Source organism: Boleophthalmus pectinirostris, unplaced genomic scaffold (genome assembly GCF_026225935.1).
Source record: "Boleophthalmus pectinirostris isolate CB_2022bp ecotype Guang Dong unplaced genomic scaffold, ASM2622593v1 HiC_scaffold_1, whole genome shotgun sequence".
Taxonomy (NCBI): Eukaryota; Metazoa; Chordata; class Actinopteri; order Gobiiformes; family Gobiidae; genus Boleophthalmus; species Boleophthalmus pectinirostris.
The window spans coordinates 4,222,947-4,235,003 of record NW_026570970.1 but is presented as its reverse complement, the minus strand read 5'-3'; positions in this window follow the sequence as shown (position 1 = coordinate 4,235,003).

Sequence of the window (12,057 nt, the reverse complement as noted above, 5' to 3'; positions counted from 1 at the left end):
CAAGGCGGCCGCTCTGCCCCAACCACGGACAAGTTCCTCGTGAATATTAAAGAGCCGAGTCTCCGTGTATCTGCGCATGTAGTGGTGGAATGAAAACACACACTAATTACACAAAATCACTTGTGCACAGACCTGCACCGAATCAAACGTCCTGTACTGAAACAATATCTGGGTTTCACGCGACGTCACAGGGCGACGTTTGTCAGCGCAAAATCAGACGGAGGGCAGGAAGTGAACTGACTGGAGGAAAATGCTGATGTGTTGTGTAGTTTACAGCTGCGCCAGTCGTTCTAACCGTTTTTTTAGAGAACCGAATATAGTCGTCCACAAAGGTCAGAAATGGGAAAAGCCGACAGAACAACGCCGTAAAAAGAGGATCACAAACCTACGTCTGCTGTCGGGAGGTGACGTCAAAGGTTTGTTACAAAGATCAATTGTTTTTTGTGGTTTACCTAAACATAAACGAATCATTAACGACTAACGACGTTTGTTGGCATTAAATAGTTCAGATCGAGGTCACTGCCGACACACTGCAGTTTTTCCCATAACGTCTATACACATAAAATAAGAGAAACACTCACCCCGGCCAAGACCAAACCATAATCATCATTTAGGCGTTTTGCACCGAGGTTGAGGATCCATCCACTGACAAAAAAAGTTCTATGCCTCCAAACTTTTGTACTTTGCCTTCATCTGTTGTCTGGTGTAGAACGACGTCTGAAGAGCTAAATAGTTCGTGATCTCCTCTGCCTCGATTGTCGGCAAATCTTTTACTTCGGTTGAAAATTCTCTCATTTTCAATAAGATCAGGGTCACGTCCAATATATTTGTCGACTAACTGCTCGTACTTTTGCCTCGTTACTGGCTCTAAATCCTGACAATAAGAACTCTTCTCCACATCTGTGTTCTCCAGAGCCGCGTTTGTTTGTCGTGTTTGTTTGTCGTGTTTGTTTGTCGTGTTTGTTTGTCGCGTTTGTTTGTCGCGTTTGTTTGTCGCGTTTGTTTGTCGTGTTTGTCTTCACTTCCTGCCCTCCACCTGAAATTCGCGCATCGTCGTGATCACGTGACTGAAACCCTCCTGTTCAGCACGAATACATGAACCTTTACACCACCATGTGACTCAGTGCAGGGAAAACATGTCACTATGTTATTTTCTGCAAATACGGCATTTTCAAAACAATAAAAGGTCAAACGGTGATTCAAATATGTGAAATATTTCAACTTAAACCGTGTAAACAAAAACCGACATTTGTATTAGAATTTTAAAGTCAATTTTCATGGTAAAGGTTCTCAAAACTAAACATAATATTCCCATACGAGCTGTGGTTCTTTTGTGTGTTTCATCTACACACACACACACACACACACACACACACACACACACACACACACACACACACTTCTTACATGCAGTAGTATTGATTTATCCATAGATCACACTCACATTTATGGTCAGTCTCTCACTCTTTACTGGAAATATGTAAAAAAAATAAATAAAAAAAAACTGCAGGGAAAAACAAAACGTACAAACACTAATCTGTGTATCGTTTGTTGATTTGTTTTTCAAAATCAAACCAAAAATAAGAACATTTAAAAAATATTTTTTTTTTTCTTCTTAATTTGTCTGAAAAAATATATATATAATATAATGATTTGGTTTTTTTTTTTAGTTTTCAATTTTGTGTTTAAATGAAAAAAATGGATAATGACTAAAAAAAAATGAAAAATAAACCAAGACTAAACCAGGATAAACCAGGACTAAACCAGGACTAAACCAGGACTGAACCAGGACTAAACCAGGACTAAACCAGGACTGAACCAGGACTGAACCAGGACTAAACCAGGACTAAACCAAGACTGAACCAGGACTGAACCAGGACTAAACCAGGACTAAACCAGGACTGAACCAGGACTAAACCAGGACTGAACCAGGACTGAAACCAGGACTAAACCAGGACTGAACCAAGACTGAACCAGGACCGAACCAGGACCGAACCAGGACTGAACCAGGACTAAACCAGGACTAAACCAAGACTGAACCAGGACTAAACCAGGACTAAACCAAGACTGAACCAGGACTAAACCAAGACTGAACCAGGACCGAACCAGGACTAAAACAGGACTAAAACAGAACTGAACCAGGACTAAAACAGGACTAAACCGGGACTGAACCGGGACTGAACCAGGAGTGAACCAGGACTGAACCAGGACTAAACCGGGACTGAACCGGGACTAAAACAGGACTGAACCAAGTAATATTACACAAAATTGCCAAGAGTCCATGTTGTGTGATATTAGTCATTTGTTTATGTAAATCTGCTGTTGAAGTGTTAGTTTTTTTTCTTCGTTTGGCGTCTCCTTTCACTCGTGTCCTGAGCTCTGGTCCTGACACGGACCTGAAGCTGTGGAGCTGTGGAAGTGAAGCGACAGCAGCAAAGAGGATTGTCCAGATTACACCTGAGAGCGTGTGTGTGTGTGTGTGTGTGTGTGTGTGTGTGTGTGTGTGTGTGTGTGTGTGTGTGTGTGTGTGCGTGCGTGCATGTGTGCGTGTGTGTGTGTGTAAGTGTCACTTTTCTCAGGCGTCACTTGTCTTTGTTAAACGTGTGAGATTAGAGACACGACGCTAAATTATTTCTAGACAGGTCACTTCAACAGTAATTCTGAACAAGCGTGATTTCTAGAGTAAAGAGGCGGGAGGAGATGTTTCTACTTGTGGAGCTATGGAGGAGGAAGGTGGTGTCACACATGCACAACATTTGAAAAAAGGACCGTCGCTGTCTTTTTCTTCAAAAAAATCCTCTATACAACCTTTAAGTGCTATGCCAGAGGATCAAACTGGCTACAACATTCACAACTACATCTTAATATCTCAAAGTCTGTTGGTATGTTTTTCTCAAAAAAAAAAAATAAATAAAAAAATTTTAAAAATTGGCATGGATACAGACCCAGATGTATTTGTGCTCGGAACAAAACTGAAACTTGGTCCATGAAGTGAAGGATCTGGACCCACAACCATCGTTCAAACAGCACGTCAAAAGAACAGTGAATAAAATCAAATATAATTTATCAAATTTTCATCATGCAAGAAATAATTTAAAGATAAACTCGGCAATTGTGTATTTAAAATATTAAATAAAATAAATAATGAATAAAAAAATAAACAAATAAAAAATAAATACAAAAAATAAACAAATAAAAAGAAATGTACATAAATTGTAAACAGTGAAAAAAGTCCACTAAACTCTGATAAAACTCGATTTCTGTCATCAATAAATCAATGAAACCCTTTAGTAAAAGATTGTTTACAGCAGGAGAGTCAAACTCATTTTGGTCCGGGGGTCGTATCCAACCTACTTTGATCCCAAAGGGGCCGGATCAGAAAACTCATGTCATATAAACCCCAAAAATAACAATAAGTTCAAATATTTGTGCAGAGAAACACAAATCTATTACAGAAATCTTTTTTAATTGATGAACTCTTTCTTATTATAATATTATAATATTATGAACAACCTGAAACTTTAAGAAAAATTCTATTTCAACACTTAAAATATTTTAGTAGAAAATCACCCAAGGGCCACATTAAAGGTCTTGGAGGGCCGGATCTGGCCCCGGGGCCTTATGTTTGACACCTGTGGTTTACAGGGTAGAGCTGCAGATGATGCATAATTCTCTGGCCCCAGTGTCAGTCTGTGCTTCTTCCACTGAACCTGACGTTCTTCTCTCAGGTGCCTCCCCTCACTGTCCACTCCTCCTCTCATTCATGTCACGATGACCTGTGCCTCTGGAGCTCTGTCTGTGTGAAACCCAGTGTGGGAAAACTCACGCTCTCTCTCTTCTGTCTCTGTCTCTTCTATTTGATCTGCTCTCTTCTCTCCTCGCTCCTTCTTTTGAAAGAGAATAAACGGCACAAAGACAACAGTTTGACTCCATTTCATTCTCACCCAAATATTTCCACAACAGACAAAAGAAACTCTAAACTGAGAAAACTGAGAAAATGGCAGTGAGCAGTGTTGGGAAGGTTATTTTTAAAATGTAATCCCCTACAGATTACAGATTACATTCCCCAAAATGTAGTTTGTAACATAATCCATTAAATTACTTAAAGTGAGTAATGTAATCTGAATACTTTGGATTACTTGATTTGCTGTAGAGAAACAAAGACGAGGAAATCTTCACATAAGAAGTTTTGTCTGATAAAAGAAAATAAAAAGCCCAGACTTTACTGTTAACAGTTTCATAAACTAAAGTACATATGTATCTGTTCAATACATTTTTATATCAGATGATTTAACTTGAATTTTTGGCCTTGTTGTTTACTTCTGCTTGACTGGACACATATGAAATACAGCTGATAATGTCCCCACCAAAGCTGAGCCCAAACCTCCGCTCTTGCTTCTTTCTTTTTTACTTTGCATGGAGTAACTGTTGTACTTTTTTACACTTTTTTTTAAAGTTTCCATATAATTTTGCCATTTTTAGATGCTTTTCCTTTGTCCAAACCTCCACAGGTGTGAACGATCCCACAGAAACCCGATCGGACAGAGCTGTTCTCGTGACATTTCCATAATCGGGAAGCTCCATTAATCAGATCGTGGTCTTGGCTCGGAGTTTCAGAGTTTCAGTTTGGACGTCTCTTCTTCTGTTGTTGTTGTTGACGCAGATGGGACCAGGGCCAGATGGACACAGCGGCGTTTGACCGAGCTCCAAACTTCTCACAAACTCACAAGCGCCGAGTTTGGAACGACGCCTGAACACGGACGAGGCGAGGTTATGTAACTTCAGACTCTTCAAGGACTCACCAGCTCCTCTGCGAGGTCTTTGTGCCACTTCAAAGCCCGGAGAAATTGATTTTTCTCTTTCTCTTACAGAACTGAAGGACCAGGACTAAACCAGGACTAAACCAAGACTATATCAAGACTAAACCAGGACCAAAACAAGCCTAGATTAGAATTTAACCAGGACCAAACCAAACTTACATCTGAACAAAACCAGGACTAAACCAAGCCTACATCTGGACTAAACCAGGTTTAGAACAGGACCAAACAAAACCTACAGTAGAACCAAACCAGGACTAGAACAGGATCAAACCGAGCCAACATTAGAACTAAACCAGGACCAAACAAAACCTACAGTAGAACTAAACCAGGACTAGATCAGGACCAAATCAAACCTCAATTAGAACTAAACCAGGACTGGCGCAGGACCAAACCAGGACTAAAACAGGATCAAACTGAGCCGACATTAGAACTAAACCAGGACTAAACCAGGACCAAACAAAATTAGAACTAAACCAGGACTAAAATCCGCACCTACCTGATGAAACATACAGAGGGATTTGTGAATATTTAACCCCAATGATTTACTTAAAGGTTGTATGGAGGATTTTTTTTGTTTCAAATTGTCAGTGATAGATTATAGATGCAGTAGCCTTGTAATTATGATGACCAAAAAAAAAGAGAATAAAAATTCATCAACTCTGGACGTGGTGGGGCTAAACATTTGCCAATAGATAACGACACTGCCTCGTTATCTGTGAGCATGATGAAAGGTCATCCAAGTCCAGACCAGAGCCCGGCCTCTGAACTTCTGAGATCTGACGGGATCATTCTTTGACAAACTGGTATGGCCACAAATTTAAACTAGATCGGCCCAGTAATTACAGAGATCATAAAAGGTCCTGTATTACACAAAACTGACTCCTGTGAGCTTCAAGACGCCCTGGAACACCGCTGCCCCACCCAAAACACAGCGCCAGCACGGAGTCGGGTTCTTTTCCACTCACACGCCCGAATAATCCCACAGAGAGTAAAGTTTAAAAACAAAAAGACATGAAGGCGTGTCCACAGTTTATGTTGTTTTTGGTTTTCAGTCATTATTTAAAAAAAAAGTGCAGCAGTTTCACACCTCCACCAGTGAACCCGTGGATCTCTAAAGTCACGGCTGTATTTCGAAGACAAACTTTTACTTTTTTTTTTTTTTTTTTTTTACTCTTTCAGTCTTCAACGCTTTTTGCTTTTTCCACAGTGAGACCCGTCACCAAAACTCACTCTGAAGAAACAAACATCAGGTCCGCGAGATCGAGACAAGACCAGATTCTGATCATGACTTTTGCTTCACAATTTTTGCTTTATTTAATTTAAATTTTATTTAATTTATTTAATTTTTGGGTTTTTTTTTTTTTGGTATCACAGCTTCCCGAGAGGAATTACTCAGCAAAGTTAATCCAAGGCAAATGTAAAAATGTAAGAACAAAAATCTCACGAGATCATTTTCATTTTCTCGTGGCGGTTTTGTCTCGTGAGATCTTGTCGTACGAGATTAAATTTGTTAAGACTAGACGCAGGAAAAGCAAAGAAACGTACGCAGAACCGACGTGATCCAATAAACTTTGACGTTTCTTTACTTTAAGTTGAGTTTGTCGGTGCAGCGGTGGAGCTCCAGGAGGGTCACTGTTCACTCACTGTTATAATTACGAAGAGATGATTACTGTACTGAACAAAGAGAGGAGAGGAGGCGAGGAGCTAGGAGATAGGAGCTAGGAAAGGAGAGATAGATCAATAGGAGAGTGCGGGTGGTGCACCGCGATAGCCGACTCCAGCGCCCAGAAGATACAAGGGTCTTATCTGTACTTTATGTGAATTAAAAGGCTCGTGTTACGCAATTTTCTGCTCTAATGTCGTTTCCTCGTCGCAAACAGACGTGGAGTTGTGTTTTTTTCTTGTTTTATTCACACACGTTTAACACACAAACGCTGCATTTATACTGAAAATAATGTCATGGGGTGATAGAGGAAGTGCTCCAGTGTGTTTTTAAACTCTACACACCTTCACTAGAATCATTTCTTGGTCATATATAGTTTATTTTATTTTTTAACCATATTGTGCACAGAATAATGCCACAAAGTCTACAAGAATAACATACTTAACACTTAACAGATGCTGGGAAAAAATAAAATAATTAATTAAAAAATTAATTAATTAATTAATTAAAAAAAAAGAAAAATAAATATAAATATAATAAATAATAAAAATAAAATAAAGAAAAATTAATAGTAATAAATATATAAATACATTTTATAAATAATAAAAAACACATAAAAAAAATAATAAAAAAAAAAAATAAATAAAATAATAATAATAATAATAATAATAAGGCAAAAATGAAATATATACACTCACTCACACTAGAATCATTTAATAATAATCTCAGTTAAAATTGGAATCATTGGCCATTTCTACTGAACACAAAGTTAAAAGGAGAGCCCTGTGACATCACAAGGTGGAGCAGAGCGTTTTGAGCTTTGGAGATGTGGTCGTTTTCAAATGCTTTTTTTAAATGCTTTGCTGAAATGAAAAATTAACCCCACACTTTGGAACATTCTCCACAGAGAGAGTTTAGCACCACACTGTGAAAGATTACAGGGTCATTCAAATTTTATCAAAATGTCATGCATCATGTTTTTTTTTTTTTATTTAAAAACATGAAAATAACCAGCTGTACCAACAGATGTACCAACAGATGTACCAACCCTGTGACGTTTTAGTCATTTTCGATCAATACTTTTTAAGTAACAGCTCATTTAGTGAAGAGAGGATGTGTCCATTTTCACAGGTCGATATCTCACAGGGTTGGTACATGACATTAACAAACTATTTGGTATTTTTTTCAAATTGTGCGTGGGCCATTTGTTGAAATGGCGTGGAATGACCCTATAGCCAAAGAAACAACATTTCCACAGAAACAAGCAGAAGACTAGAGTCAGGTTTGTGGAGACGCCAGCCCACTCAACATGAGGATGTGTGTTTCTCTATTTAATGTGTTTTTATAATATGTGTAAAATCCCTCAATCGTCCAGGTAGAATTTATCCAGGCTGGTGTCACCTCGTACCTCCGCTCAATTTCATTTCTCTCCAGCGACTAGATCAGGAATCAGAAAACACTAGACGCTTTTACAAGAACCTCGGAAGTTGACACACCGTCCAATCAGCTGTGAAGTCAAACTGGTGGCGTCTGTCTGTGTCCCTTTTGTGGAACAGCACAACAGTAAACAAAGCGTCGAGATGGACGTAGACGAAGACAGACATTCTGTGTTGGCGACGATTCGATTGAGGATTTAAAGCCGGAACAAAGAGAATGTTTGGTGAATTTGATCAAGACGTTATTGTTACAAACGTCACGACCAAACAGCAGCGATTGGTTAAATTTTAAAAAGTCCCCGCCTACTGTCGAGCGAACGAATCCTAATGCTGCGAGGTCACACGGTTTCTACAAAGTGAAACCAGATAGAATCTATGGAAAAGAAGAAATTAAATTAGTCAACGAACACGTTTCAGACCTGGAGAAGCAGCCTGGATGAGCTGCGAAACGAATTCAACTGAAATAAACTTTTGTCCCATTGACAAATTGATTTTCTTTTTTGCTACTTTTATTTATTTATTTATTTATTTTATTTTACTTGTCAGGATTCCTGTTTTTTCTCCCAGTTATGTCCTCCCCTCCCCTCTGTGTCTTATGTGTCTGGAGTTGGGCAGAGAATCTTAGCCTGATTCATCGGCCGGTTTCACTTCGTGGAAACCGTGTGACCTCGCAGCATTAGGATTCGTTCGCTCGACAGTAGACGGGGACTTTTTTTATTTAACCAATCGCTGCTGTTTGGTCGTGACGTATGTAATGCGCCAAATCCTGTAGGAAGAAGAACAATAACGTCTTTCCCCTTGATAAAATTCACCAAACATTCTCTTTGTTCCGGCTTTAAATCCTCGATCTCGGGAATCGTTGCCAACACAGAATATATGGCTTTTCGCTTGATTGGCTGGTGCCTGAAATCGCACTTCCGGGGTTTTTGTGAACCATCTAGATCACAGGTGTCAAACATACGGCCCGGGGGCCAGATCCGGCCCTCCAAGACCTTTAATGTGGCCCTCGGCTGATTTTCTACTAAAATATTTTAATTATATTTCTTATTAAAATAATTTGTAATTGGTAATTTTCTGTGGTGTTTATCACAGCAGCGTCTCCAGCGTCTCTGTACGTGGCCCCTCCCACCAGAGCAGCACAAATGAAGACTTGTCTCTTTCCAAACGCTCTTAAAGGACGATCGTTTTGACTGTTGACCGTGACACCCTCATCAGAAAAATGTCCAACATGAGAAAAGTGGAGCCGAGTGCAGGATTTTACAACAAAAATTTACTTATTCCTATTTACATACAAGTTCATGTTAAAACATTGTGTTGAAATTGTATTTTTCTTAAAGTTTCAGGTTGTTCATAATATTATAATATTTTGTAAAAAAAAAAAAAAAAAAAAAAAAAGAGTTCATCAATTAAAAAAGATTTCTGTAATAGATTTGTGTTTCTCTGCACAAATATTTGAACTTATTGTTATTTTTGGGGTTTATATGACATGAGTTTTCTGATCCGGACACTTTGGATCAAAGTCGGTTGGATTCGGCCCCCGGACCAAAATGAGTTTGACACCCCTGATCTAGATCCACACTTTGCCAGATCAACAGTTTCTTCTACGTGGTCCAACTTTTGGCTCCTGTTTTGTCTTTCGAGTTTTGGCCTGTTTCCCTTTTTTCATCTTTTCCCTCAGACCCGGTGTTTGCACTCTTTACACCGACCCAGCTCCCAGCAACCTGCACATTTTTATAATTCATAAATCCTGTTAATTTTTGGACTTTTTGTCTGCTTCATTTGATCCACGAGCCTTTACAGCATTATTTATTTAATTTTTTTTTCGATACAATAAAGCAACCAAACTGAAAAAATAAACCCAAACATGCTTTCATTTTATATTCTGGCTAAAAAAAAGTGACATAATGTGGCTTTAACTGAACAACCAGCGTATAACAAAGAAAGCATTTGGCTCCTTCCGGTTTGCTTCGGTGTTTGTTTTGATTACGACATGTTTACCGCTGAGCAAAACACTCACAGCATCCAAACCAACAACCAACATCCAAGAGTCACCCCCCAGGACCCGAAAACCCACCGCGACGCACAGCACGTGACTCGGAGCGCGCGCGTTACCCTTCGTTCCGTCTGTTTACACGCCAATTACGCAAACGAGGCCCGAAAATCCAGCGCGTAATCCGCCTAATAATTCATAATCACCGAATCACAACACGGTGGTCACGCTCCGGTACGCGGCGCGGACACGTGTGCGCACGCGACCAGCCGTGGCGCGCGCCGATCCACTTTCCCAAAACAAAAGCAGAACAATGAAACAAAAGCCAAGTGCGCTGCCAGTGACGGACATGTGCGCGAACACGGACGCCAAAACGACGCCAAACCGCAGCGTCTCGGGGAGATTTTGGCCGCAAATGGACAGAAAAATGCGCGTCTGGTGCGTGACGTTCTCAAGACCTGGTTTAGTTCTCAGATGGACCTGGTTTAGTCCAGGTTTGAGTCAAGGTTCAGACATGGTTCCTTCTACACAACTGAATTTTTTTTTTGTCATTCTACGTGGTCCAGTCTTGGGTTAGACATGTTCTAGACCTGGTTTAGTCCTGGTTTAGTCCTGGTTTAGACCCAGTTTAGACCTGGTTTAGTCCTGGTTTAGACCTGCTTTAGTCCTGCTTTTTGACCCATGTTTGGTGATTTTATAGACCTGGTTTAGTCTTTGTTTAGTCCTGGTTTAGTCCTGGTTTCTGGGCCAATGTTTGGTCATTTTATAGACCTGGTTAAGTTCTAGTTTAGTCCTGGTTTAATTCTGGTTTAGTCTTCGTTTAATCCTGGTTTATTCCTGATTTTTAGACCCATGTTTGGTCATTTTATAGACCTGGTTTAGTCCTCGGTTAGTCCTGGTTTAGTCCTGCTTTTTGACCTATGTTTGGTCATTTTATAGACTTGGTTTAGTCTTTGTTTAGTCCTGGTTTAGTCCTGGTTCAGTCTGAATTAGTCCTTGTTTAGACCTGGTTTAGTCTTTGTTTAGTCTGGTTCAGTCCTGCTTTTTAGACCTGTGTTTTTGGTCATTTTAGACTGGTTTAGTCTTTGTTTAGTCCTGGTTTAGTCCTGCTTCAGTCCTGAATTAGTCCTTGTTTAGACCTGGTTTAGTCTTTGTTTAGTCCTGGTTCAGTCCTGCTTTTTAGACCTGTGTTTGGTCATTTTATAGACCTGGTTTAGTCCTGGTTTAATTCAGGTTTATTTCAGGTTTAGTTCAGGTTTAGTCCAGGTTTTTAGACCTGGTTTAGTCTTTGTTTAGTCCTGGTTTAGTCCTGGTTCAGTCCTGAATTAGTCCTTGTTTAGACCTGGTTTAGTCTTTGTTTAGTCCTGGTTTAGTCCTGCTTTTTTGACCTATGTTTGGTCATTTTATAGTTTTGGTTTATTCCTCGTTTTAATCCTGGTTTCGCGCCTAATTTAACCAAAAATAAATAAATAAAAAATCCCCAAACACGAACCCTCCTGAACGTCCACGCCGCGCACGGCCGCGAACGTGCGCACGGAACATGGCTCAACTTGACAATAAACACGGAACCAAACGCGTTCACTTACCTTAGAATCGCGATATCCTTTCCATTCCCGACGCCGTCACGCGCTCAGACACACGTATCCCGTCCGTGCACAGTTACGTACGCGTTTTATCTCCACGAAGAACGCGACCATTTCAGTCCAAAAAAAAAAAAAAATGTACTCCCCAAGAAGAACCCGCGCGAGGCTTTTGTCCGTTAAAATCCTTCGTCGCTTCGTCCGTCGGTCCGTCGCGTGATGTAAAACCGTGCGTAACTAAAACAGGGGGAGACGCGGGTTCGATTCTCGTGTTTACATGGTTGGTGTCGTCGGTTGCACACGGTCCTGTCGCTGTGCGCTCGCTCTCCGCTCTCCCTTTGTGTTCAGTCGGATGCTGTGGCGCTGGATGGACGCACGACGGGACAAACCATCGCGCCGACGAAGAAGGGGGGGGACCGTCGGACCGAACGATTCATTCCGAGCGACTCCGAGCGACTCCGAGCCAAGTGTTTGTGTTTGGGGGATGAAAAAAAGAGCGCGAGGAGGCGTGGGGAGCGATTTTACGAAGGGGAAAAAATAGAAAAATAGACAAATAAGACGGAAAGGG